We start from the raw sequence: 27,999 nt of genomic DNA on the forward strand, positions 1-27,999 counted from the left end.
CTCTGTCAGTCTCCCTCCTACCCTCTTGATGAAGGTCTTGACTTCAGAGGACCTTTCACAAATAACAAAGGTGTGTGGGCTGCCTGGAGTGTCTGTTCTATGCTAACACTCCACTAAGTGCTTTATATCTGCAGTTTGCTCTGAGTGAATTGAATCCCCAGACTCTATGGTAAAGATGATATTGTCTTCATTTTAAAGACAGGGAAACTATTAAGCTGGGAAAGGCTATTTATTTTTCTCAGGATTACACATCTGGTAAATGAAGCTTACTCCTTCTATAATTTTACTCCTATAATATAATAACATATTACCTCTTCAATAATAGCTGCTGATATGGGCCAGGGGCTTCTTATCCATTATTTGCAATCCTCATAACAACTCTGCTGTCTCATCCCCTTTGTTTACCAAGTGATGGAATTGAGGGACAAAGAGGTTAAATAACTTGCACTGGGTCACAAAGCTAATAAGTTATAGTTGTGAAGTTTAAGTGTAGGGCTCTGAGACTCCCAAACTCCTCTTTTATACCCTTTCTCTTGAGACTTCTTAGACTTCCTCATGATCTCACCGAGCCCTTCTCAAATAACTGTGTGTGTTAGAAGTCTGGTTAAAAGAACATCAAGAACAGAGCTGACAGGGAAAACATGTCTCATTTACAGGGCAGCCTGTGTGTGTGGTGTGCAGAGGGCAATGGTGGGAAGTGAAACCCCATCCCTTGTCTTGGTAGTTCATGGGCTGATTGTAAGAATGTGAGACCCTCTTACACTTTCTTTTTGAGCATCTCCTGTTGGCACCACCTCCTTTTCTCTTCCTTTTGACTTCTACAATCTTTGGTCTGTGTTATCACCTCCTTTTGACTTCTAGAATCTTTAATCAGTGTTGTCACTCCATGCACTGGCCCACACCTCTGTCTGGGCCTGTACCCAAGCCCCCTCAAATCATTTGAGTGTCTACCCTAGTAAGGGAAGCCATGAGGCACCAAAGGTACCAGGAAGTGAACCAGGGTCTTGTCTGGACCCCAGCCCAAGTCCAGACTATGCAGCCAGAAGGACATCACTGGAAAAGGGTATTAGCTCGTTGCGACCTTTAGCACCATTGCTGTGGCTTGTTTCCTGCCTTGGAAAAAACTGCCTACTTTCAGTTTTGGATGAAAGTCATCCTACTTTCAGTTTCATGACTCCCCAACTCCCTCCCACAAACCCAGATGCTTTGGGCCAAAATCTATTAGGGCAAAACACACCCTGCTCACCCCAGGCTGTGAGAATGGCTAGACTTTGTGCATCTTCTAATCTGATTATATTTCCAGTCCCAACCACCTTCAGTTTTCACCTCCTAATTGATTTCCCTGCTTCCACCCCTCCAATTTATTCTTTGCTCAGCAGCCGTCCCAATCCTCCTAAATTGTGAGTCTGCTCATGTCACTCCTCTAATGGTGTCTCATGTTCTTTAGAGAAAAAGCTGAAGTCCTCACAGTGGCCTACAGTGATCAAGGGAGGGGCTGGCATTTTTTTTTGGCAAAGGGGCAGATGGTAAATACTTTTGGCTTCGTGGACCATTGGCATCTGTGGCAACTACTCAGCTCAGCTGCAGCAGGAAAGCAGCCACAACATGTGAACAAATAAGCATGGCTGTGTCCCAACAAAACTTTACTTATAAGAGCGGGTGATAGGTTAGATTTGGCCCACAGGCCGTGATTCGCTGTCCTCCTCTCTAGGTGATGTGGCCCTGACACCACATGGCCTTATTACCTTCTGCTCTTGCCCTCTGCTTCAGCCCACTGACCTCTGTAAACATGCCAAGGCTTTGCTTGGCCTTTGCATCAGCTGTTCAGTCTCAAACATTTTCTCCCTTTATCTCCGAGTGGCTCATTTTCTTACTTCTTCAGGTTTCTGCTTAAGTATCATCAGCAGAGAGCCCACCCTGACCGCCTTATCAGAAATAGCAACCTTCTTATTTTCTTAGCACCCCATCCCCTTTACTCTGCTTTAGTTTGCTCAATAGCCATTGCTACCACCTGACATCTTTATTTATTGAATGAATAAATGATTCCTTCGGCAAATATTACCGAGTGCCTCCTTAATGCCAGCCAACTCTCTAGGTGCTGGAATCCCGTAAAGAACAAAACAAAGGCCTTGCTATCATTGGACTTAAGTCCAAAGGGGAAGACAGACAACAAAAGTAGTAAAAATAAAAATAAACATTGGTAGAGATAAGTGCTATGGAGAAAACTAGGCTGGGTGGGAGACGGGCTGTGGTGGAGGCTCATGTCTCTGTTTCTCTGGTAGTATTTGTCTTCTGCCTGGCCTCATTGCTAAGATTTCACGAGTTACAGCAACAGTGACATTAGCTCCCATTGCTCAGCTTAGAAGTTGGTGATGCAGAGCTGTAGCGTCTGACAAAATCCCAGAGCCAATAGGGGGCGCCACAGACTGGGGAGAACTGGCTGTGCAAAAAGGTGTGATCAAGGCAGGGGCAGCCAAGCTTCTGAACACGGTGGAAGGGGAGATGAAGGCTGGCAGCACAGGCGCAGGGAAGTTGGAAGTTGTGGGAGGTAACCGGATCTGAGCACAACTGCCAGCACTACCTGTGGTTTTCATGGAGTGCTGCCTAAATTACAAGGCGTTACCGAAGAATGCGCTTCTAAGTTGGATGCTTCATAAATCAGCCAGGCACGCATTATTATGCCGCAGCAGAGCCCTTGTTGTGTCTTAATGCTCAATGATACAGCACAGAATCTGGGTTGGGCTTTCTATCATCTTGGACGTGTGGCAGGAACTCGCGCAGCTCTAATTGCTCTACGTGGGAATGGATTCATTGGTGCTTTGGCAGAGTGACTCACTGTGATCAGCATTTAGATTGAAGGGGCCTTACCTGGAATCACAGGCTCAGAGAAATCTAGAGACCTTAGAGAATTGATCCTAGTCTAATCTGCTCATGCTACAGATGGGAAAAATAAGGCTCACAGAGAAGAAGTTACTTGCCCAAGGTCATAAGTGGCACTTAGGGACACAAGTCAGGCTACTGGTTCTGAGTTAAATACTTGGGTCACCATCCCAGATTCTCAGGAGAGCCACCGTGCCCCTTCCTAGGCCTGCAGCAGGTGCCTCGGATGGTGACATTCTCTTGCCATCTGACTCAAGCTGCAGACCAACTGGAAGAAGCTGTGCCTCATTTACTTGAACACAAATGGACAACCAGTTAAAAAAAAAACAGACTTTCATATTTTATGGATCCTTAGGGACTTAGTGAACTCATGCTCCCAGATTAAAGGAAAGAGGAAAACCATACCCTTCTTGCTGAACTATGCTGCCTGCTGGTTCCCCAGCGCACCCTGGTGTTCTCTGGAATGGAGACAGCCTTTAAGACAGCTGGAGAGCATTATCACTTGAAGGCTTGCATTCTGGCTTTTATATTTGATTTACATAGATCTGCATACTGTATGCTCTGGGCATTGTTTTCTGTGTCATGCCATCTTCACAGTCTCCCTTCTCCAAGCTCATTTGGCAGTTTGGCCTCCTCAGCTCTGCTGGGTGAGATGAACACTTGGTTGGAGTTTGATCTGGAGAAGCATCTAGAAGTTTCACCTCAGAGGGAGAGACTCTGGGACACAGAGTCTCTGTCTGCTGAAGTCAGTGATGTGTCAGAGTCCAGTGGCCATCAGTTTCCTTAAGGTTCTACAGTAAGATCTGTTTATCACACTCCTTATCTGTCTCTATCCTGAGCTAACTGTGTTTCTAAGTGCCAGGGGTAGCCCATGGGATCAGAGTGACTATGTGTCAGGTAAAGTAGAAACTTTAGGATGCCATGGAAGAGACGGCCAACTTTTGGGAACCCTAGATAAGAAATGTGAATTAAAGCCGCAGTGAGATTCTACTACCCTAGTGGGTCAAAAAAGACTGATAATACTAAAAGTTGACAAGGCTGTGGGTCAAGTAGAGCTCTTATACATAGGTGGTAGGAGTGTATATTGGTACAATTACTTTAGAAAATTACTTGACAGCACCACCTAGAGGTAAATATTTGTCTCCCCTGTGACCCAGTCATTCTACTCTGAAAGCTTTCACCAAGGAAACGGGGCACACATGTCCATCAAAATACATGTACAAAAATGTACATAGCAGTTTCATTCGTGATAGTAAGACACTGGGATCTACCCAAGTGGATAAGTAAATTGGATATAATCATACAGTGGAATAGTGCCTGACAACACAGAAGAATGAACTACTTATATACTACTTATACATGCAATAACATAGATGAATCTCACAGATGTAATATGCAGCAAAAGAAAATAGATACAAAAGAATCTATCCTATAGCATTCCGTTCATGTGACATCTGAGAGCAGGCAAAGCTAGTTTATGGTGATAGAAGCAGAACTGTGGTTACCTCTGGCGAAGGGAATAGACTAGGAAGGGGTAAGGAGAAGCCTTCTGGGGTTGATGGAAATGTTACATCAATATGTAAAAATTCACTCCTTCACTTAAGTAAGGTTTATGCACTTTATAGTGTGTCTGTTATAATTCAATAAAACTGAGGGAGGAAGAAAAGGGGACTTGAGTGAGAAAGACTCAGGGTCATTCTGGTAACATGTTCTATGTCTCTGACTTCCAGGACTTGGCCTCTATTTCCAGACTCCTGACACCAGCTCGCTTGATGGACTATGCTCTTCAGCATCTCCCAATATCAGCTCTGCTATTTGCCTACGGCTTGATGTTCAAACACATTCTAAGACTGGCACTAACTTCTGATACTTGTACAGTGTATGCTCAACTTCAGGTTTGCCCACCTTCAAGGTGAGCTGATACTATCAGAGTTTGCCTGCACCAAAGTAGCTTTTCTGGGGCCTGCCTTCCCCACTCTCCAGCCCCCTTAATCCAACACTTGGTACTCATGATGAGATAGGTCCCAGAACTCCTCATACCATATCTTCCATCAGCTGCCCACAGCTGCCACAAATTCTTGGGGGCACCTACACAGTTGATCACTTCAGGTCAATGTACAATTGCTGGTTGTACAATAAACCCTGGGGGTCTTAGTGAGATGGATTACTTAGAAAAGTCTGGACTCCTTTGGGCCATGCTAGAGGCTGACTTAAGGGCTAGAATAAAAAGACCTTCTTGCATCCTTTGCTCTAGGCCAGGGATGGCAAATACTTCACATATGGGCTAATACATCTTCACCAGCTCCTTCCTACCCCACAGCAGACATTAATAATCAACCACAGCAAAAATCCTGGATAGAAAAGCATTCCAAGGAATGTACAAGAAAGCAACTATGTATCTAAGCCTCTGGAGAAGAGTTGTTTTCCCAAGACCTAGCTAGGCAGCACCTCCCAAACACAAGGACAGCTGCAAAGAGGAGAAGGGAGATGAAAGTTCTAGCTCTGGTTTCTTAGAAGTAGATGCTGAAGACAGGATTTGCTGCAAAAGACTTATTAAGGAAGTGCTCCCAGGTTAGGGAAGGGGATGTAGGTGAGCAAGTGCAATCTCAGGCCAAAGGTCCCAGAAGTGACTTTATTCTGATGGGTAGAGGTACTGTGGGGTGTAAGTTACACTCCGAGTTGTCCAAGGGAACTGGGCCTGTGTACCTCCACACCACTGGTCAAGGGCCTCCTGGAGAGAAGCAAATTCCCAGGAGCTCCTGGCCGCCTGTGTGTGGGAAGTGCTCCGGTGTCCTGAGGGCAGTCCTCCCAAGAGGAGCCTTGTTGTGAATGTGGGAGGCAAACGTGCACACACACTGGGGCACACAGAAACAGCAAAACACTCTCCACGACTAATAAGGCAATTCAAAAAGATGAGGCCAGTGAGAAAGATGTGGGGCCTGGCCTCTTGGTCGTTAATTCCTCCCTGCTCTGGAGAAGAAGCGTGAGGAAAGAAAAAAGACTTGGACTCCTCATGGTTCTTACCCGACCCACCTGCATGGTAGTCATTCCTAGTGGATGGACAAGGGAGGCAGGGCAGGGATGCTGCCTGTAGATGCCACATTACATGGGTTACAGGCAGCTTCTGGAAGAGGCTGCTGGCTCCTGACACTCATACAAGGTCCACTAGAATCGCAATCACTTCCATTTTCCCAGCACTGTGTGGTTGCAGAGTCCTTTCACCGGCGTGACTGCATGTTCACTGCCTCTGAGGTAGGCAGAGAGTTTTATTTCCATCAGTCATGGAATATAAAGGGCGAATGCCCTCCCCACTGCCTTCCTTTGTGCTCCTTCTTTAATTACTTTATATTTTTGTCTGAAACTGACCCTTGATTTTATAGATCCATGGCTGAGCTGGGGAGGGTAAGGAGCTTGTGTTAATGCTCCACCTTTAAATGGCTCTCTCCTTACTCTGTAATAGAATGATTTCTTTTTCTTTTGTTCAAAAAGATTTGGACTCTGGACACCTGGCCCAAGTATTGGCTCAGCACCTGCTTGCTGTTAAAATTCTTGAAGCTCTCTGGGCCTCAGTTTCCTCATTTGCAGTATAAAGAGGTTGGCCTAGATTACAACTCCAGTCCTGGCTCTGAAATTGGCTTCAGGTTATGGGAATTGTGTTTCTTTGTTCATTAGGAACAAAGAGCAGGCAGTATATTTTAAAGGTTGCTACTCTATTTTGGCTTCAGTACCTTAATTTTTAGGTAACATTTTTCTTTAAGAGGAGGGAACTGGCTGGTATAAGGAGACTTGCTTTTTTCTTTTCTTTCTTCTTTTTTTTTAAACATTAAAGCCCCTGTCTTCAGGGAAGAAGAGGCTGTTGGATGTGTTTTGAATGTTTCAAATCAAAGCCTGCCAAGGGATGGAGAGCTATAGGTTTCAATAAGCACCTCTTTCAGTAATTTTAAGAATTTCACTTATGAGGATAATGAAATCTTCAGAAACCCTAGGAGACATACCAGAAAAAAATATGACTCATCAGTGGAATTTTCCTAAATACTCTCTCCCCCTACTACATTTGTCCGTCAGGAGGGCCTCCTCTGCAGATTCTGAAGACATCTATAGCCTAATTGGATGATTGGATTTGGGAGCTTGAGAACCTTGGGAGCTTGAGTACTGCTCCCCACACTTCTCAGGTCCTCCCAGCAGCCTCCAGGCCCGCTGTTGAACATTGTGACTCTGGGGACCCAGCTTGCCGTCATTTGTTGGTGTGTCTGCTTGTGGCAAATGTTCCTGCTGGAAGTCTGGGCCATCGAGAGAAATGCTTGTTTCCTTGGATCATGCTTCTCACCGTGTGACTTTAATAAAAACAGGTAGAAACTGTCACTGTTTCTGTGACAAGATGTGTAGGCTTCTTTCAGATGTGGAATCTGTACCCTGGGGTTTACAGGCCTCAGTTGGATGTTAAATGCCCTGAGGTCTATGTGTGTAGACCCTGACTTGGATTATGAGCCCTGCTCCTATGCAGGAGAGAGGGGTAGAGCCGACTTCTTCCCTTTTGTAGGTTTTCCTGAGCTGTTGCCAAAACTCACTCCCGGCTATTTAAAGATTAAGAAATACATTTTTGAGAACTTGATTGGATGTAATTGCAGAAAAAGACACGTACATTTAGAAAAGACAATGTAAAATCCTAAAAGACCCAGTTGAAAGAACGAGTTGATGTTTAATTAAAAGCAGTGGGCATAAATGGATTCTGCACATTTTCGAGGATCAAGTTACCTGGAAAGAAAGAAAACTTGTGGGATGGGTATAATATAAACAGAAAGGGGAGTTAAAATGAAGACTTTAAGAAATTAAAATCAAAAGGGACTCTTCAAAAAGAGTGTCCGTCTTGGGTATTAACCTCCAACATTGAAATGAAAACGATTTTGAGAAGCTTAAAAAAAAAAAAAAAGACAGCCCACATTGCGGCCTGCTTCAGATCTCTGGTGCTTTAGCTTTCTGTGGGAAGCTACAGTTTCCTGTCATTTGCTTGTTGGGTCTAGCATTTGTTCTCTGCCATGTGCATCTAGGATTTCTTACTAGCTATCCAGAGTTATGCTGCCTTGAAAGAAGAGGACATGTGGCTGTTCTTCTAGGCAAGGCCCTCACGGTTTGTGAATCCAGTGTAATGGTTAAAAAATGCTGATCAGTAACCAGGAGACTTAGGTAAGAACCTAAGCCAGAGCTCATGTTTTCATTTCTGACTCACTGCATGACTCGGGGGAAATTACTTTCCTTCTCTGAGACTCAATTCTCTCATTATAAATGAGATCCTTTCAGTGCTATCCAAAGGGACTTTCTGCCATGATGGAAATATTCTCATATCTGTGCCTTCCCATGCAGTAGCCTCTAGACAGTGGCTTTTGAGTCCTAGAAAAGTGGCTAGTATGTCTGAAGACTTTCAACTTCATTTAATTTCAGTTAATTTTGATTTACTCTTAAATAGCCACATGTAGCTAGTGGCTAACATATTGTACAGAGCAGTTTGAGATGTTGCTGAAATCCTTTCCAGTTCTAACATTCTACGATTCCACACTCTGGTGCTGAGGCTTGCGGTGCTGGCCAGTCTCAAGCATTCATCAAACTGTTATGCAGAACCTTGCCTGATCCACTTCTCATTTCTAGGGGAAAAAAAAGAGCAGCCAGGCAGAATTATTCTTCCTAAATAGCTCATAGTTTTGTGGGAGAGAATCATACACTTCTAGAAATTGTAGGATGTTTAGGTTGGGACTCCTGGGAAAATGGAAAGTAGAATCAGCCTTCATCAATATTTGTTACACAAGGGTCTTTAACATTCCCCGAGCAAGGATGCACCACCAGGTAGTTTGTTCTGTGTAGGTCTGGCCCAGTTTTCCTCCTTAACCCAGAAACTAAAAGTAATCTGGACATTCACCTGCTGCTGAGTCAAACGTGGTTATTTTTAGTTTTGGGAGCCTTGAAACCTAGTGAGGGTAAATGACCTAAAAGAATAGGAGTGTGGGATTCTGTGTTTCATTCAGCGGATAAACACTTACTGCATGCATTTTGAGTGTCAGACATTGGGTTAGGGATTGGGGGATACCATTGTGTGTGAGACAGGCAGCCCTTCATCTTGGGGAGCTTAGGAGAGGAGGCAGACAATGCACGAGAGGGAAGGATTTCAGATAGTGTTAAGAAAAGAAGATGGTGGCACTAATGCGAATAATAATTTAAAAAATCATTTAGGACACCACAACAAAAGATGCTGGTATTAGCTTGCGGTGTCTGGTTAGCCATTGGTGTGGGAACTTGGAGTTAAAAAAAAAATGAGTTCCGGGCCTGACTGTGCTGCTTACTTTGGTGTGAAGTTGGGGAAGTACAGGGTTGTTCTGAGGATAGAATAATGTGTGTGAAAGGGCTGTATAATCAGCTGAGCACTCTACAATGGTAAGATTCCATTACTATTGTGTAGGCTGCAAAATCTCCTTGTAGATAGCAATTGACTAGTTGAGGTTCTCTAGCTTGGAACACAGGAGGGAAGGGGAGACTCTCCAGAGGGACCGAGAATGTCGTGAGGAACATGAGAAGGATGCTGTGGGTGGAAGGGTCCTCAAACTGTTTTCTCTGAAGCCCTTGGCTTCCACCGAGGGGCTTCAGCAGCAGTATTGGCTAAGGTGCTAGCCCAGTGGGTCTGACTCTAATTTAGCTAGAACCAGGTATCTTAACTCTTCCCTATATTACACATACTAGCTATGTGTAAAGTGTTACTAAAGGTATCTTTTGGCAATTAAAAAAATACTGGTTGGGTGGATGCTGAGAGTAGGTGAGCTCAACAGGGGGGAGGGGTCAAGGAATGTTGGAGGAGCTCAGGCCAACTTCCCCTCACTTTAGGATTTTGCTTCCTCTTAGGAAGTGGGTGTGAAACTGTGAGGCTGGTAGGAACCTGGGAGAATCCCTGGAACAGGATGGGGAAGGGGCAATGGCTGCACCAGGCATATCTCAACCTTATGTGCAGAGCACCTACAATTCCCATTGTGTTGTCCAAGTCCTGCAATTCATCTTGTGTCCCAAAACAAATACAATTAGGATTGACTGGCTATAGATTGCTTTAAATTGTGGCTATAAACACACAATGTGCTTGAATAATAGCATATTAGACTGGAAAATACCTAAACTCATCTTATCCCCTAACATCTTAATTTAACAGACAAGAAAACAAAGGCCAGAGTGGGGAATAGACTTGCCTAAGATCCCAGAGTCAGCGGCAGCGCAATAACCCTGAGGTTCTAGATCCTCCTGCAGAGGCAGAAACTTCAGAACCAGGAAAGGGTGAGGCTGAGTGGTCTTTTCCTGGCCCACAGTTTTCCTTCCCTAGGGTGCCTCATCTGTGTGGCATCCCTGCCTAGTATCATATATGAAGCTGTTAGTACGCACTGAATGCGTGTTCCAGGCACTGCATTAAGCAATCTACTACCTTGCCTCATCGAATTATTGGTGCTCAGTGTCTCCCATTTGCCCCTGCAGATCCACTTGCTGCTGGGTGCCCCATATGGAATGCATTAAGGGGCTGCCTTGTCTGTTGGGTTCTTATGGTTTCAGCTGAAGGGACGTATGGAGACCCCAAGGGAAGGAGGAGAGTGTGGTTGACACATTTATTTATAAGCCTCTCTTGCTGTCAGGTTGCTACCAGCTGGCTGCGTGCCTGCATTGAAGGTCATATCTCGCATCACAGAGCTCCTACTTTCTTTGGATGTGGATACACACACTCTTCCAGGTGCCCCTTCGGGACTGATAATGGCACCCACTTTACTATCCTGGGGCGCTGCATCCTCCCTTGTGCTTTTTCTGCACTCTCCACACTCCTTTGTCAATAGTTCTTTTATGAAACCCTCCTTGGGTTATCCCAGTTTGAGTGCACCATCTGCTTTATCCTGGGGCTCTCATGAATGTTCCACATGGCGACCCTATGAGGATCATTCATTACTCCCATCTCACAGGTGAGGAAATGGAGACACAGAAAGTTAGGAATGGACCCAAAACCACACAGCTAAGGGAGCCCAGGAGGTTCCAGAAGCTTTGCTCTTGAGTGAGGCATTGCAGCTCCTTGGAGAGCAAGTGAGGAGGGTGGGTAGGTGGGTGGGTGAAAGGATGGTCCAGGGCTTGACTTCCATCACAGAGAGCTTCTGTCCTCTGTCCGAAGTCCCTTTGCAATTTGGGCTTCCTCATTAGTCCCTCCTGTCTATCAGCCCAGCCAGGGCCATTAAATGCTTGGTGGACAGCCTGTAAGAGTTGGCAGTGTGGTGGGGCCTACAGAAAGTGGACAACAAAGTTCGTTTCTGTGGTTAAAATAAAAACTAAGACAAGACAACCCTTAATTAATTAAGGGAGCAGAAATAGCTCCCGGACGTGGCAAGGACTGACAGCCTCTCCTCAATGATTTCATTGGGTGGTGATGGTTTTGTCAATATTACATGCTGCCTAGAACCACACACAGTCTCCTCTTCTGTCTGAGAACATTTTTTTCCCCTTGAAGTTGCACAAGCTCAGGTTGGGAGTGACAGAAGCCAGCCTATAGCTTCACTGACCTACTTCCCGCTGGCTCTCCAGCTAGCAGCCCACGCATCATCCATTTTAACCAGCTTTTCAAGGTCAGGACTTTTCACTGCAGAGACTGGCTTTTGCTTGACACAAAGCCAGGTGCCATCAATTGTCCTGTTTACTAACTTTTCAATGTTCTTTTTCTTTAGCTGAGCAAAAAGTATGGGTTGGGCTCCTGTTTAGGACAGATAACAAATGCAGTGACTTTGAGCCTAAATTGGCTGCTTCACGTGCGGAAAAAGCAGGTTTTCCACTATTAATGGAGCACCTGGGCCAGACCAAATGCAAACAGTCAAGGGTTTAGGCTGTCCCAGTAGACGGTCACAATCTTCTTTTTTTGTGATGCAGACAAATGTATGCTCTACATAAACACAATGTCTTATTTTTCACTTTTATGAAAGAATTATATGAAACCAGCTTTTCACAGATAAAAAGCAACTACTTTGTGTATCTATTACTGTACCTTTCATCTCGACAGGCTTTGTGAGAAACTTCCAGCTGGAGGTACATTCTTTTCTGGTTTGATAAAGATGAATTGTATTCAGTAAGAGAGAAAGGGGAACATTTTCTTGATTATTCTCTAAATACAAAGTCAGGGGAAATGTGATTTTTTCCCCAGTATTCAAAGAAGTTAGTCCCCCTTCATAATGACCCCAAATTTTCTGTGCTGCTCAGCATACTAAAACTGTTTGATCTTGAGAGAAGCTTGTTACGCATGGAGTTCTGGGAGCTCATTAGAGAATAAAGAGGACACGTCGCTTTCTCTACTAATATCTGCTAATCATTGACTGTAAGGTACAGGCAATATGGTGTAGTGGTTTATAGCATAGACTGTGGAGTTTGAATGTCAGCTTTTCTCCTGCTATTGTTTGAATTTTGGCAAGTTACTTAAATTGTCCATGCCTCAGTTTCCTCATCTGGAGTGTAGAGATAATAGTAACCCTTATAAGGGGTTGTAATGGGTAAATATTAGGTATTTCAAACAGTACTTGGTATGTAGTTAGCTTTTGTCTTAGCCCTTTCTGATTGTTGAAACAAAAAAAAAAAGGATAATTTATAAACAACAGAAGTTTATTACTCACAGTTCTGGGGCCTTGGAAGACCACAATCAAAGAGCAGGTAGATTTGACATCAGGTGAGGGCCTGTTCCTCATAGATAGTGCCTTCTAGCTGTGTCTTTTGGTGGCAGAAGAGGCAAACAAGCTCCCTTGGGGCTCTCTTAATGCCTTATCACGAATCCCATTCACCTAAATCACTTGCTAAAGGCCGCATCTCTTCATACTATTGTGTTGAGAATTACATTTCAACATATGAATTTTGGGGGGACACAAACTTTCAGATCATAGTAGCTTTTAATAAGTGTTAACAATTATTTATCACATGAAGGATAGAAAAGTCAGGAATAAATGCAGCCCTGTATGTATGAATGCATATGCATGCACATGAGTGTGGAACCGAGTTGGTTGTTTGCTGGGAGAAGGGAGCCTGGAGAAACAGGGAGCAAAGGAAGGGGTGGTGGTGGATATTCTAAAAAAGGCTCAGTGAGATCCCGAGGACTGATTCTCTTCTCTGTTGACTTTCAGCACAAGAAGGAAGACAGGAAGAGGCCCACTGCCTCTCAGGTTGTTGTCGTTGCCTGGATAAGGAAGCAGAGAAACGTAAAGGAATACATTCACAAACACACATACACAAAGATAGAGAGGAAAATACATAGACAAAGGCCTAGACTAGACTCAGGGAAAGTGGGAGATTTACAGGGGCAGCCACACAGAGTGAGGGAGACAGGGAAAGGAACACAGGTGCAAAGAGGAAGAGCAACACAGGGAAAATGTCCATGCATGTGCGCACACACACACACACACACACACACACACACACACACACACACAAAACCCATACCAAGGAGATGACAGTTGTTCTGGTGTGTTGATGCTAAATTCTTGGATATAGCAGGATCAACATACTGCTGGAGTCAAATAGTGAGGTTGAATTATCTTTATGATCAAATGGCAACATTAAGATTATGTATATAAAGTTCATCACACAATGCCTGATAAAGAAAAGTTATTAATTTTAATAGAATCTTCTTTTAGTGCAGATACTGGCAGAAGAAACCCCTTTCCTGGAGTTTATGTGACCTTACAGATTTTTTTTTATGTGACCTTACAGAATGTTTCCTTCCCAGGGTTGGTGTATCTCGGTTCTGGAACCTCCTCATCTACAGGCATGTCCCCACCCCTTTCTGATTTGCTCATGAGAGTCATGGAGGACAGATGGGATATAACTACTATTTCCTCTCCACTAACAAGCTGGCAAACCTTGCAAAGATTGGAGGAATGGGGGCTGGTGGGCAAAAGAATTTGGTCAAAGTACAGACAGAAATAAAATGTCCCTGAGTGGGGCACCATATACAGTGAGAACCATACTAAGCAGTGTTTCATATGACTGTTTCACGATCTCAAAATCCTTATGGTTTCTTAAATCCCAAGGAAATGGGCCTGAAGACACAAAGAATGTAAACTAGATCTTTGAAATCCCCTTTGGTTATTCTCTAGAAACTTATTTCTGCAGAAGTGCCTTCTGATTGACAAAAGCTCACTTTTATATTCACAATCTCACTCTGTCAAGGTCTAGTCTGAAATCACCCTCAGAGAATATTGTGCAGCAACTTTTAAAAAGCCCAAATCCTCTCGATTTACGCATTTAATTTATTGTTTTCCTTGGTCAGAGCTTTGCTTTGTACATAACCAAATCCCAATTTTGAGTGCCTATTGCATACTGCTAAGCCATGATGTTGGAAGGCATTTTTTTAATTTAGAGCTTGAAATTCCCTTAGTTTACTTTCAAGTTCCTAGTCCTTTGGAAATTTATATAAAATTTCCTGGCCCCTCCCAGCCTCCTATTTTCTGCTCCCTTTGGAAGCAGTTAATTAATTTTATTTCTCAAAGATGCTTTGTTTCCTTAAGTAGTTCAGTCTGGCTAGTCTTCCTCTGGGTATCACTTTTCACCAGCACTGTATGCAAACTCATTCAGAAATAGCTCATTGTGGGCCAGTTTTCTCTGTTTGGAAGGACAATTGCTTATGAGGTCAAGGTCCTTATGCATCACTCAGTTATTCAACAGTCTTCCATGAGTCCCTGATTTGGACCATGTCCTCAGGATAAAAAGACTCGACTTCTGTCAATCCCTAACCCCACCCTATAGAGGCCCCAGTAGATGTGACTGGAGCTCAGTGGGGTCTTCACAGGCACTTTGAATGTGTGTGGGGGTTTATCCTGAAAATAACAAACATGAGAGCTGGTGAGTAAGACCAAGCCAGTGCCTTTGACAGGGAGTTGAGAGATCAGGAGAGTACACTCATCTGTCAAGCCAGCAGGACTATAAATGGGAGATAGAACCAAGAGTCAGTTGCCAGACAAACAGCAGATCAGAAAGGGATTAAGGGGAATCAGTTCCAGGATGCCTGCTGTGAGCTCTGTTGGGGTGTTGACAGCTCAGATTTATGGTCTGGCAGGTACACAGTGCATGGAATACAGCTCAGGTGCACAGTGGCTGGACAAAAGGTACATGATCTGGAAGGGGTCTGTCCTGACTCACCATCCCTCAGGCCTTCCATGCAATATGGGATGGAGTGGGTAGCCCCCATTTCACTCAATGAAAGTACAGTGGAATATTCTGGGACATTCACACTTAAAGCCTGATGACTGACTTCTCTTCTGGGTCATCTCCTTTGCATGATTCTAGGTGTGGAGCTGGAAAAAGTGTCTGTGATAATCTCGTGTTTCTTTTATTGCCTTCTCCAGCTTCCTGTCTCGAGCTAGAGGCTGAGTCTTGGGGTAGAGACTGGGATGAAGATCACAGGTGCAGACAGGTAAGGATAGAAGGAAGTGGTGATCAAGAAAGTAAATGTGCGTAGATGGTGTGGCTTGAGGCAAAAGTCAACATGATCATTTGCTGGTATGACTTAGGGTAGGTCTTGGGCAGAGGCAGATGATGATGACTGAGACACCTCAAGAATGGCTGGACTGATGGAAGCAGGCAGAAGTCCAGTGTAGAAGTTTATCATTTTGGTTAGTGCATGATCAGAATCGCATGTGGCCTTAGAGGGGTGATAGCTCTACTCTAAAATCTACAATGATGATTTTCAAGGAGTTTTCAGGTTCAAGAGCAAAGGGTCCCTTCGGTTGTCCCTCGTGGGTATTATATTGATTATAATTGAATTAGATTTAAAATTGTGCCCAGGCCTCAGGGATTTGCTTACCCCTTGCACCCCCTGCTACTTCCAAGCTCTGTTGTGTGGGCTTCTCCATGGCACATGGAGCCCGATGTTGTGTAGAGGAGACCCACTTACAGTCAGTTCATTTAGGGGATGCCCAGAGTGTCTCAAGGCATAGACAACCCCTGTCTTTTATGCTAACTTACCTTAATTAAGATCACCTGTGTCTGGACTAAGGCATCAGTTTCCTGGGCAGGGAAGTCCTTGGAATAGGGTGTTTGGCTGTTGTGTCATAGAATAAGAAAACTGCTCTGCAGTGTGAAGGTATAGCATTAAAAAGAATTTCACCACATTTGAAGGTCCAGAAGTAAGAAAGTTGATGTTCTGACACAGGCCGGAGTAGAGCACAGACGAGATGGGTCACAGACGACAGATGAAAGATGAGGTACTTAGGCAGTAGGATGTGGCAGTGTGGTGTTATATTTTAATATATACAATTATTATTTTGATTTTCATCTACAGTTCCTGGTTCATAACTCCCACAGCCCTTGTTACGGTCTTTTGTTATAACTTTGGGTGTGTTAGGCATCAGGGGCAGGCCTCAGGAACCAGAATCTAATTTTCCCTCACCTTTCTGATTGTGAGTCAAGAGACCCTCATTCCGGAGAGGGTCCCACACTGCCTTATACTGTGTGGGAAGGAATGCTGACATCATGAAGCTTCCACAGAAACCCCAGAGGACAGGGTTTGGGGAGCTTCTGGATAGCTGAACACCTGGCGGTTCCTGGAGGGTGGCACACCCATGGAGAACATGGAAGCTCAGCACCCTTTCCCCCATGTGCCACCCTGCACATCTCTTTATCTGTATTATTTATAATATCCTTTATAATAAATGAACAAACATAAGTAAGTGCCTCTCTGAGTTCTGTGAGCCATTCCAGCAAATTAATTGAACACAAAGAAGGGGTCTTGGGAACCCCAACGTGAAGCAGGCTGGTCAGAAGTTCCAGAGGCCTGGAGTTGTGACTGGTGTCTTATGGGGAGGGCATCTTGGGGCCTGATCCCCAGCCTATGGTGGGGTGGGGGGGGGGAGTCTGACATTCTTTCCAGGTGGATAATATTGGAACTTAATTGGAAGACACCCAGCTGGTCTGTGCTGCAGAACTAGTGGCTTTCTTGGTGGTAGGGAGAAACCCCTGCCCATTTATTCACAGAAGTCTTCTAGGTTGATTGTTGTGATGGTGTGAGAGCAGAGGAAAAACATGGCTTGTGAGTTTTCCTGAAATAGGCAGAAACGACAGTTCTGGGCCTAAGCTTTAAAGAGGCCAGGTAGTTTCCCCCCCTTTCACCCTGGGGAATCCTAGGTGGCCATGTCATGTCTGAGAAGTGAGGCACAGCAGCTGGGACTTAGCTGTTTGTGTTCCTGCTGAGTCCAACCTATCACTCACCTCTGCCAAGGCGCCAGACAGGTGAATGAGCCATCTCTAATATTTAACCCCTGTTGATACCGTACGTCCCTTCAGATGCAGAAAACATCACATAGAGCAGAAAAGTCACCCAGCTGAGCCCAGTCAGTGCACAGAATCATGAGACAATAAAATAATTGCTTTAAGCCACTAGAATTTGGGGTGTATGTATGTTATGAAGCAATAGGTGGCGAAAGCAAAATATATATATATATTATATATATATATAAATATATATATAAAGGATATATATATATCCTTTATAGTTTATTATAAGACTGGTAAGCTATGACTCATGGGCCAAATCAGGCCCACCATCTATTTTTGTAAATAAAGTATTATTAGAACACAGTTATATCCACTTGTTAAATGTTGCCTATGGCTGCTTTTGCACTACAGTGGCAGAGTTAAGTGGCTGTAACAGAGACAATATAGCTCACAGAGCCAAAAATGTTTGCAGTCTGGTCCTTCACAAGCTGACTGCTGACTCATCAGCTATCACAGTAATATATAAAAAGGTGAAAAATAAGCAGACTGATCTCTTTTAAAAGTGTACAAGACTCAGTGTGCAAAAAGCAGTAGCATATAGGAAATGGCTTATCGCAATATAGAGATAGTTTCTAATGTTCCTTGGGCTGTTACAGAATTGGGCTTTTGCTGCAACATATCTTCCTACTACCATAGAGCACAATAGAGTAGATCTGTGGCCGGATTCACTCTCCCTCCTCCTCTGTGGGAGTCATATACTTCCCTACTACCCCTCTGATGTACTTGGCCATGAGGCTTGTTATGATGAGTGGAAGCTAAGAGAACGTGACATGAACAAAGGTTTTAGCTAAGCTTATGTGGTTTGGCTTAACTTCTTGAGCCCCTGCTGTCTGCCATGAGATGAGCATGCTCCAGGTAGCTGTACCGATGTTGCCTGGATCTCAGAATGAGTGACCATGGAGCAGAACTAAACCCTGCTAGTGAGTGAGTCCAAATCCAGCTGAGTCCAGCAGAGCACAGCAAACCTGCAGACATATGAAAAATAAATCTTCCTTCCTTCCCTCTTTCCTTCCTTCCTTCCTCTCTCTTTGTCTTTCTTTCTTTCTTCTTCTTTTTTCTTTTCTTTCCTTCCTTCTTTCTCTTTCTTTCTTTCTTTCTTTCCTTCTTTCTTTCTTTCTTTCCTTCTTTCTTTCTTTCTTTTCTTTCTTTCTTTCTTTCTTTCTTTCTTTCTTTCTTTCTTTCTTTCTTTCTTTCTTTCTTTCTTTCCCTTTCTTTCTTTCCTTCTTTCTTTCTCTTTCTCTTTCTTTCTCTCTCTCTCTCTTTCTCTTTCTCTCTCTCTCTCTCTCTTTTAAAATTCAGTGACCTACAACAGGAGCTCTGCCATTAGTCACTGAATTTTTTGGAGTTGTTTGTTACTTAGCATCATTGCAGCCATAGCTTATTAATACAAAGCCCAAGAAGCGTATAAAGAAAGGGAATATTCTATACATAAGAATGCTACTAGCTCATTTAGCACCTTTGTGAAAATTAACAAAAGTGGTCCTCTGCCAAGATGCTTTCTTTCCCATCTTCAAAAATTCCCATATAGAGTAGTAATCTCCCCTTACCCATGGGGGTTATGTTCCCAGACCCCCAGTGGATGTCTAAAACTGCAGATAGTACCAAACCCTGGATATGCCGTGTTTTTCCCTATATATACATACCTATGATAAAATTTAATTTATAAATTGGCTCAGAACAATTATAATAATATACTATAATACAAGGTATGTGAATATGGTCTTTCTCATAATACCTTACTGTACTCATCTATTTTCAGACTGTTTGACCTCTGGTAACTAAAACTGCAGAAGGCAAAACTGGATAAGGAGACTACTGTAATTATTATGCTATTATAAGACACTCGATTGCTAACATCAGACATTTTTATAATAGGTAAGTGAAGCTATGAGATCCACAACGTGAATGTCACCCAATCAGAGGTGTTACTTTGTGCCGTGTACAACATACACAACCATAGGTGATGACTCTATACCTTGAGAGAACTCAATGAATTGTATTGTCCTGAATTAACTCTTGAATGTTAGAGGCAGGAAGCAGGATTGATATCCCCAAAGACATTAGCTTGCTGCAGAATATTATTTTTCAATGGCAAAAATTATAAATTATTTCACATAGCTCTTTGCATTTTTTCATGAACAAATTCTGATTGCCCCCTTTGCAGATTGGAATCTGGTTGCAAAGTTGGATGAGGGCAAAAGTAGTGTACTCAGAAAGGGAGAAAAGAAAAGCTAATTTTAAATGTTAAAATATTACCATTGCTTATGCATGGTAAGATTTTACACTTGCTGGTCTTTCTTTTGGGGCAAATGCAAGAGCAATGCCTCTCTCTTTGTCTTCCTTCTGTCTTTTATTCCCCTCCAGGGTAAGGAGGAATACATAGACATTGGTTTACTGGAGAGTCAGAACTGAACTGGGTATGACTAGATGAATTTCCCAGTGACTTATCTAAACTAGTTCAGGCAGAGGTATGTACTTACCAAACGGCTTGTTATCTAACTTAAGCCTGTGTATCTTAAAGCCCTGGTGAGCACACCATATATAGTAATGGAGAAAACCTAGACTGTATAGTTTGTTGTTGTTGTTTTTTTTTTTTAGATGTGCTTTGAATTCTGGTCCTTCAATTTATTAGTGACCCAAGTTTCAGTCTTTGCGTTTATATAACAGCAAAATGAATTCCTATTTCAAAGGGTTGTTATGAAGGTTAAATATAATATACAAGAATAATCCAGAAGAATGTGCTATATACTAGGCATTTGCTGTTGGTAACATTTCCATTTCTCTTCAGGGCAAAGGAAAAAAAATGCAAGGTGAAAAGCTTATATCTTTGATGTCTTCTCATCTCTCTTTTCTCATCTTTAGTGTATAATCTGCCATTTCTCTAGCTCCTCGCTTGCCATCATTTTGTGAGCTCTCAGGTTTAAGTTTTTGTTCATACAAAGTTATAGAAACAAGTACATGATTGTAGCATGTGTGTTCCTTGCTCAGTTAGACCCAGGCAAGCCTGGGCACATCTGCATCTCTTACTAGATTCTAAACTCCCTGAAGACAGGGACCTATAAATCTTATCTACACTATATGCAAAGGGCCCAGCCAGCACCCAAATTCATTGTGAGCAAGTAGTGATGCTTATTGAATTAAAAGTGTGTTGTGCAATAATAGTGAAATCATAACTATCACATTGTGATAATTCTTCCATCTGCTCATTCAATAAATACTTATTGCTTGTTAATTATCTTCATGTCTAAATTTTATGGCTATAAGTAGAAATGGTGATATTATTGGAGATTTACCTTGGAAGGCAAATGTTTCCTAGCAGTCTTCTTCAAGCTTCTGGGTCAGTTTAAGATATCCTGAAAATAAGCTAAATAGAAGTATTAACTGTAAATCAATGCTGATATGAGACGGCTATTAAGCTCTATAAACTCCTTATTTTAAAATGTTGTGTTACTCAAAGCTACCTTTCAAAGATGTCGATTGAATTTCCAATAAGTAAATGTTATATAAATTTGAATTTATAAAATGCAGTGCTAACAATATTTGGCTATTTAACTATTGTGTATGTTGAGTGAGCATCCTGATAAGATTTTTATCTGACAAAATTTCTGTCATACATTTGTTTAATATTATTGCTACCTTGGCATCCACTTTTAGGCATGACAGAAGTTATTTAGTTTTTCAGGCTTGATATAAGTTATCATTTTTGGCCTAGTTAAAACACCCCTTCTTCCTGTTTGTGATATGGCCCACTTGTTTATTGTCTCACCACTCCAAAACCTAACACATCCCACAGCTGCTGACCACATGATATGGTTTGGCTGTGTCCCCAGCCAAATCTCATCTTGAATTGTAGTTCCCATAATCCCCACGTGTCATGGGAGGGACCTAGTGGGAGGTAACTCAATTATGGGGGCAGTTACCCCCATGCTGCTGTTCTTGTGATGGTGAGTGAGTTCTCATCATATCTGATGGTTTTATAAGGGGCTTTTCCTCCTTTTGCTTGGCACTTTTCCTTGCTGCCATCATGTGAAGAAGGACATGTTTGCTTCCCCTTCCACATGATTGTAAGTTTCCTGAGGCCTCCCCAGCCCTGCGGAACTCTGAGTCAATTAAACCTCTTTCCTTTGTAAGTTACCCAGTCTCTGCCCATGCCTATGTCCTGAATGGTAGTGCCTAGGTTTTCTTCTAGGGTTTTTATGGTTTTAGGTCTAACATTTAAGTCTTTGATCCATCTTGAATTAATTTTTGTATAAGGTATAAGGAAGGGATCCAGTTACAGCTTTCTCCATATGGCTAGCCAGTATTCCCAGCACTATTTATTAAATAGGGAATCGTTTCCCCATTTCTTGTTTTTGTCAGGTTTGTCAAAGATCAGATGGTTGTAGATACGCAGCATTATTTCTGAGGGCTCTGTTCTGTTCCATTGGTCTATATCTCTGTTTTGGTACCAGTACCATGCTGTTTTGGTTACTGTAGCCTTGTAGTATAGTTTGAAGTCAGGTAGCATGATGCCTCCAGCTTTGTTCTTTTGGCTTAGGATTGACTTGGCAATGTGGGCTCTTTTTTGGTTCCATATGAACTTTAAAGTAGTTTTTTCCAATTCTGTGAAGAAAGTCATTGGTAGCTTGATAGGGATGGCATTGAATCTATAAATTACCTTGGGCAGTATGGCCATTTTCACAATATTGATTCTTCCTACCCATGAGCATGGAATGTTCTTCCATTTGTTTGTATCTTCTTTTATTTCATTGAGCAGTGGTTTGTAGTTCTCCTTGAAGAGGTCCTTCACATCCCTTGTAAGTTGGTTTCCTAGGTATTTTATTCTCTTTGAAGCAATTGTGAATAGGAGTTCACTCATGATTTGGCTCTCTGTTTGTCTGTTATTGGTGTATAAGAACGCTTGTGATTTTTGCACATTGATTTTGTATCCTGAGACTTTGCTGAAGTTGCCTATTAGCTTAAAGAGATTTTCGGCTGAGACAATGGGGTTTTCTAGATATACAATCATGTCATCTGCAAACAGGGACAATTTGACTTCCTCTTTTCCTAATTGAATACCCTTTATTTCCTTCTCCTGCCTAATTGCCCTGGCCAGAACTTCCAACACTATGTTGAATAGGAGTGGTGAGAGAGGACATCCAAGAAACCACCATCAGAGTGAACAGGCAACCTACGGAATGGGTGAAAATTTTTGCAATCTGCTCATCTGACAAAGGGCTAATATCCAGAATCTACAATGAACTCAAACAAATTTACAAGAAAAAAACAACCCCATCAACAAGTGGGCGAAGGATATGAACAGACACTTCTCAAAAGAAGACATTTATGCAGCCAAAAGACACATGGAAAAATGTTCATCATCACTGGCCATCAGAGAAATGCAAATCAAAACCACAGTGAGATACCATCTCACACCAGTTAGAATGGCGATCATTAAAAAGTCAGGAAACAACAGGTGCTGGAGAGGATGTGGAGTAATAGGAACACTTTCACATTGTTGGTGGGACTGTAAACTAGTTCAACCCTTGTGGAAGTCAGTGTGGCGATTCCTCAGGGATCTAGAACTAGAAATACCATTTGACCCAGCCATCCCATTACTGGGTGTATACCTAAAGGATTATAAATCATGCTGCTATAAAGACACATGCACACATATGTTTATTGTAGCACTATTCACAATAGCAAAGACTTGGAACCAAGCCAAATGTCCAACAGTGATAGACTGAATTAAGAAAATGTGGCACATATACACCATGGAATACTATGCAGCCATAAAAATGATGAGTTCATGTCCTTTGTAGGGACACGGATGAAGCTGGAAACCATCATTCTCAGCAAACTATCACAAGGACAAAAAACCAAACACTGCATGTTCTCACTAATAGGTGGGAATTGAACAATGAGAACACAGGAAGGGGAACATCGCACACCAGGGCCTGTTGTGGGGTGGGGAGAGGGGGGAGCGGGGAGGGTTAGAATTAGGAGATATACCTAATGTTAAATGACGAGTTAATGGGTGCAGCACAACAACATGGCACATGTATACATATGTAACTAACCTGCACGTTTGTACATGTACCCTAAAACTTAAAGCATAATTAAAAAAATAATAAGTTACCCAGTGTCAGGTATGTCTTTATTAGCAGCATGAGAACAGACTAATACACCACACTAAAACCTAATGGTCAACACCAGGTTTATGTAAATAAGTTCCCTGACTTCACAGAGGTTTTCTTTAAATTAGCTAATCAATGAGCCTCACAGGAAAGCCTTAAGGATAATAATATCCGTGGAGCTCAATAAAGGGATAATTTCACAGGTTTTCTCTCTCTTCCTCTCCCCTCCCTCCCCCTTTCCTCTCTCCCCCTCTGTCTTCTCTTTTTTCCCCCACTTATCCCTACTGGTTGAATTCCCTGCTGCCTCCAGACTCCCCCTGTGGGCACCTGTAACCTCTCTGAGACTTGTGAGTAATAAATTTCTTTTGTTTTATTAATTTTTGTTCACTTCCTCATTGTGTCTCATCTGACACCTGAATGTAACTTTCCCCTCTCAGAACTCACCTACAGAGTGCCTGTCTTGGCTTGCGGTTATACTCAAGAAATAGAGTCCAAAAGACCAAATTAAAAAGAAATCATAACAATAAAAATCACAACAGCACAACTGCTGAAAACACTACTCTAGAGCCATTAGCAAACTTTTTTTGCAAAGGTCTAGATAGTAAATATTTCCAGCTTTGCAGATCATATGGTCTGTTTCACAATCTCTCAGGCTGTTGCACCATGAAAGTAGTCACAGGTAATAAGTATAAAAATGGGCATGGCTGTGATCCAATACAATTTATTTACAAAAGCAGGCAGTGCACTGGGGGTTTGGCTTGTGGGTTGTATTTTGTCAGCCCCTCATCTATAGGAGATAGGGTGGGCTTTATCATCTATAGACTTGGGCGAGTCAGTTATTCTCTCTCATCTTCCGTGTCCTTACCTGTAGAGGAGAGCTAATAAAACCCACCTCTCCTGGTGAGTGTTGAGAAGATTAACTAAGATAGGATATAAAAATACCTAGCATTGTCATAGTTTTCTTTCTCCAATAGCCAATGCTACAATTCATTCTTTCCTTTTTTATTACCCTGATTGGAACAGTTACATTACTTTGGTACAACTACTTTACCTAGTAATTGTTATAATTTAATACTCACAAAAAAAGATTACTAACATTTAATGCTCCTAGAGGAATTTGCATTAGGAACAAGAATTGACTAGCCCAACTGATAGAAGATACATTCAAAGTGTAAACTAGACCAGTGGATTTTAATGTAACAGAGCATAATGAATTACTTGATATGGTTTCAGAGTCCACATTGCAACCAACATTTAAGTTATCACTAATTGAGTTTCAATGTAATATCAAAGAAAAATACCTGTAATTATTTGAAAAGGCTATTAAAACATTTCTCCATTTTTTTTTTCACTGCTTATCCCCATACAACTGTTTGAGGCTAGGTTTTCTTTATGTTTGGACCAAAACAACATATCATAACAGACTGAATGCAAACAGATATGACAATCCAGCTCATTGGACCAAGCTAGACATTAAAAGGGACCTTCCAAAATAGAAAACAATGTATTTCTTCTCATAATCTTTTGTTTTTGAAAATAATAATTTTTCCTAAAAATATTTATTGCCTTTAACATGAAATGTGTTTATATTTTAACATTTTCTCAGTTTTAATTTTAATATAGTGAATATAGATATAATACACATAAACAGAAGCTTTTTGGGTGCTTAATAATTTGAAGAGTATAAAGGGATCCTGAGACCAAATATTCAAGAACTGCTACCGTAGTATAAGAAGTAAAGGAGCTCAAGAATGATGATAAGTAACAGCTGATGCTTGGCTTGGCTTCACTGTCAGGGAGCGATGAGGGAGCGATGGGGTTTGTGGCAGCCTGTGAAATGCATGCTTTGTGTAAGCAGCGTAGCTATCCTTCAGTGCATGCTGATTTTTGCTGTGGGGTAAGGCATGTACAGAAGTTCTAGTTTTTAAAGAAAAGCTAACATTCCAGACCTTAATGTGAAATATCTCGATTTTAATATTGGCCATACATTCAAGAAAGTATTAGCATCGTGTGTAGGCCAAAAGAAATCCACCCAGGGACAGGATGCCTGTGAGACATCAGGTGTAGCCTCTGGTCCAGGTTTGCGGGTTGACAAATCTCTTTACTACAGGAGACTAGTGTATGTCTATGGTGATAATATTTATCAGAAAGGGTTTCAAGAATGGGTAAGGATTTCAGAATTTTGTGTAGAGGCTAAAATATTCTTTTTAAAAAAATCACCAAAAGCACAAATAGCTTGACTATTGTGTTCAGCCCACTGGGGAGCCTGGAAGAAGGGGGCTTTTCTTTTTTTCCTCTGAATTCTTTTTCTGAAAATGAGTGCTTTTTGTCTTTACCCCTCACTGTAAAGAAAACCTACTGCACATAACATAATAGCTCTTTATTAGTGTGGTTGTGTTCTTCTATTCTCAACTGTTTGTCTCCTTACACAGTGGCAAAAAAAAAAAAAAAAAAAAAAGAAGCATTGCTGGATTCCTTAAAGTTCTGCAGCTTATAGCTCCATTTGTAACAAAAATAAAAAACAACTCAGAAGTAGCACAACTGGAAAATTTGTTGGGATTGTCTGAATAAAAATGCTTTTGCCTTTAATCTAACAGACTAATTTTAAGAGCAAACCAATCCATAGAAAATGTGCTTTTATGTTTCTAAATTAAATAGCTCTAGATTTGTAAGTGGTTTGAAATAACAAGTATTGCATACACTCAAATTTCCTTTAACATTTTTTGATATTCTGTTTATTTACAAAACAAATAAGCCCTTCTACAGCCCAACCATCAATTATTATTTTCCTCATAGCAATTATGTCAACATTTTTTTTAGCCCTGACATAATCCATCTTTTTCATTTGTGTGATATGAGAACAAAATCAATTTTTGAGGTCTTTGGTATAATGGAAACAGGGAGGGTGGAGTCAGATGGATGTACATGGATCAGAATTTTCCCTCTTTAATTCGTATTAGCTATGTGATATAATTTTGAAAAAATGGTGAAACTCTTTGAAACCTAGTTCTTCTTTTGCAACATGGAAAAGATAAGGCTGATTATGCTAGCACTGAACACAGGGCCTGGCAGGTGGGAATAACTATAACAATAATAAGAGTTAATCTTGAGTGGGAGTTTATCACCACATACTAAGTATTGATTTAAACCCTCTACACAAATTAACTAATTTAATACAAAGGCCTTTTGATGGAGGTACTATGATCATTCCCAGAGATTAAGTAATTTACCCAAAATTACATAGCTAGAAAAGTGAAGAGTCAGGATTTGAACCCCGATAGTAGAGCTTAATAAATCTTTCCTTCCTTCTCTTCTACTCCCTCTCTGCTTTAGACACTTTCATTGTGAGGCTACTGGGTCTGTGATGCATTTGAGTAAAAGGAAAGAAAGGAGAGTTGGTGGGTGAAGCACATCTGTGATACACACAGCAGAGCGTGCCCCTGCCAAGAGCACCAAGGATTGGGTGGAGCCGAGAGCTACGTTCAGACTCAAACCCCATTGTGATGATCACTCTAAGTTTAATATACCTTTGGGAATCAAATTTCATGGATGCATTTGAAGAAAAAGAATACGAAATTTGTCCAAAGGTGAACAGTTATTTAGAATGATAAAGGAAGCAATCTATTTTTAACAAGCCGATCAATATCACAACCACCACAAAATCTAGAAACAAAAGCGTGTTTTCATATGTCAAGGATTTTATAATATTGTTTTCCATAACAAGAACATAAAGATAATTCAGTTTGTTGGAACTTTAAAAAAATTATAAATAATTGAGTAAAGTTCCTTAGAACTTCATAATTTGTTCTTGGTAATGTCATTTACATTCAGGTTGGCTGTCAGATTTGAGAAAACCGCTAGCAAGTTTCATTTGTAATTGAGCTGTTACAGACGAATGTACTCAGTTTGTGGTGCTGCTATGGGTTTTTTCCAGTAGATCCAATAATTCTGATAAATTTATTTCACATTTTTCCCATGAAAAAGAAAAAAATCAATGGTGCATTTATAATTATATATGCTACATTATTGAGTGTATTTCCTCAGTAAGAGAGAACCTCTGTTCTTATTAGGCATTAATAAGAACCAAATCTTCTACTTACATTTGTAAATCTCTGATGATGGTAAGAATTTTTCACAGACTGGCTTCTGGTTCCATACACTTCAAATTATGTTTCTTCTCTAATACCCACATACTTCCCTCCTGGGTGCCATAAGATCTCTGAGTATTTTGATATGGCCTTTGGCCCTGGTCCTAGTGCCAGATAAGTGGGCACAGTGGGTGGTAGGGGTGTTCCTACACCAGGACAGTCATCAGTAACTTCATTATGCACAGAAGTGACTGTGAACCACCAAAATACACCCACTGAACTCAGACGAAATGTGCCCCAACTCAACTTCTTTTAGCTTGATTTCTAAAATGGCTATGGCCCCTCTAACACCTGGCACAACGGGAAAGCTGGATGGATAGTAAATGTGAACAGAAAGCCTTACTAATTTTAACACATGGCAACTAAAATATCTTACTTCTGCACATTTTAAAAAGCAATTGACCATATGCACCATTGCTACGAATCCTCAACTGAACTTTGTGACAAACTCACCAAGTAATTGAAAAAAGATCATGTCACTGACTGGTAGAGAACGGTTTGAAAAAGACACATTATCTTGAAATGATTTTGATGAATGCTAGCTAATCACC

At 41.7% G+C, this 27,999-nt stretch overlaps 1 long non-coding RNA gene across 2 annotated transcripts in view; it reads left to right on the forward strand.

Annotated features, from left to right (window-relative positions):
* Nucleotides 1–23,279, forward strand: part of LOC129031645 (uncharacterized) — a 70,128-nt gene extending 46,849 nt beyond the window's left edge. The window contains exons 1-4 of one of the 2 annotated variants that reach the window (XR_010122889.1): nt 7,939–8,064; nt 15,258–15,325; nt 18,944–19,059; nt 22,280–23,279. This is a non-coding gene — a long non-coding RNA (uncharacterized LOC129031645). Of the gene's footprint in view, nt 1–7,938; nt 8,065–15,257; nt 15,326–18,943; nt 19,060–22,279 lie in introns of those variants that run through there. The other variant, XR_008501080.2, reaches the window with a different exon arrangement.
* Nucleotides 23,280–27,999: the final 4,720 nt, after the last annotated feature.

The sequence above is a fragment of the Pongo pygmaeus genome, chromosome 11 (assembly GCF_028885625.2).
Source record: "Pongo pygmaeus isolate AG05252 chromosome 11, NHGRI_mPonPyg2-v2.0_pri, whole genome shotgun sequence".
In the NCBI taxonomy this organism is placed as follows: domain Eukaryota; kingdom Metazoa; phylum Chordata; class Mammalia; order Primates; family Hominidae; genus Pongo; species Pongo pygmaeus.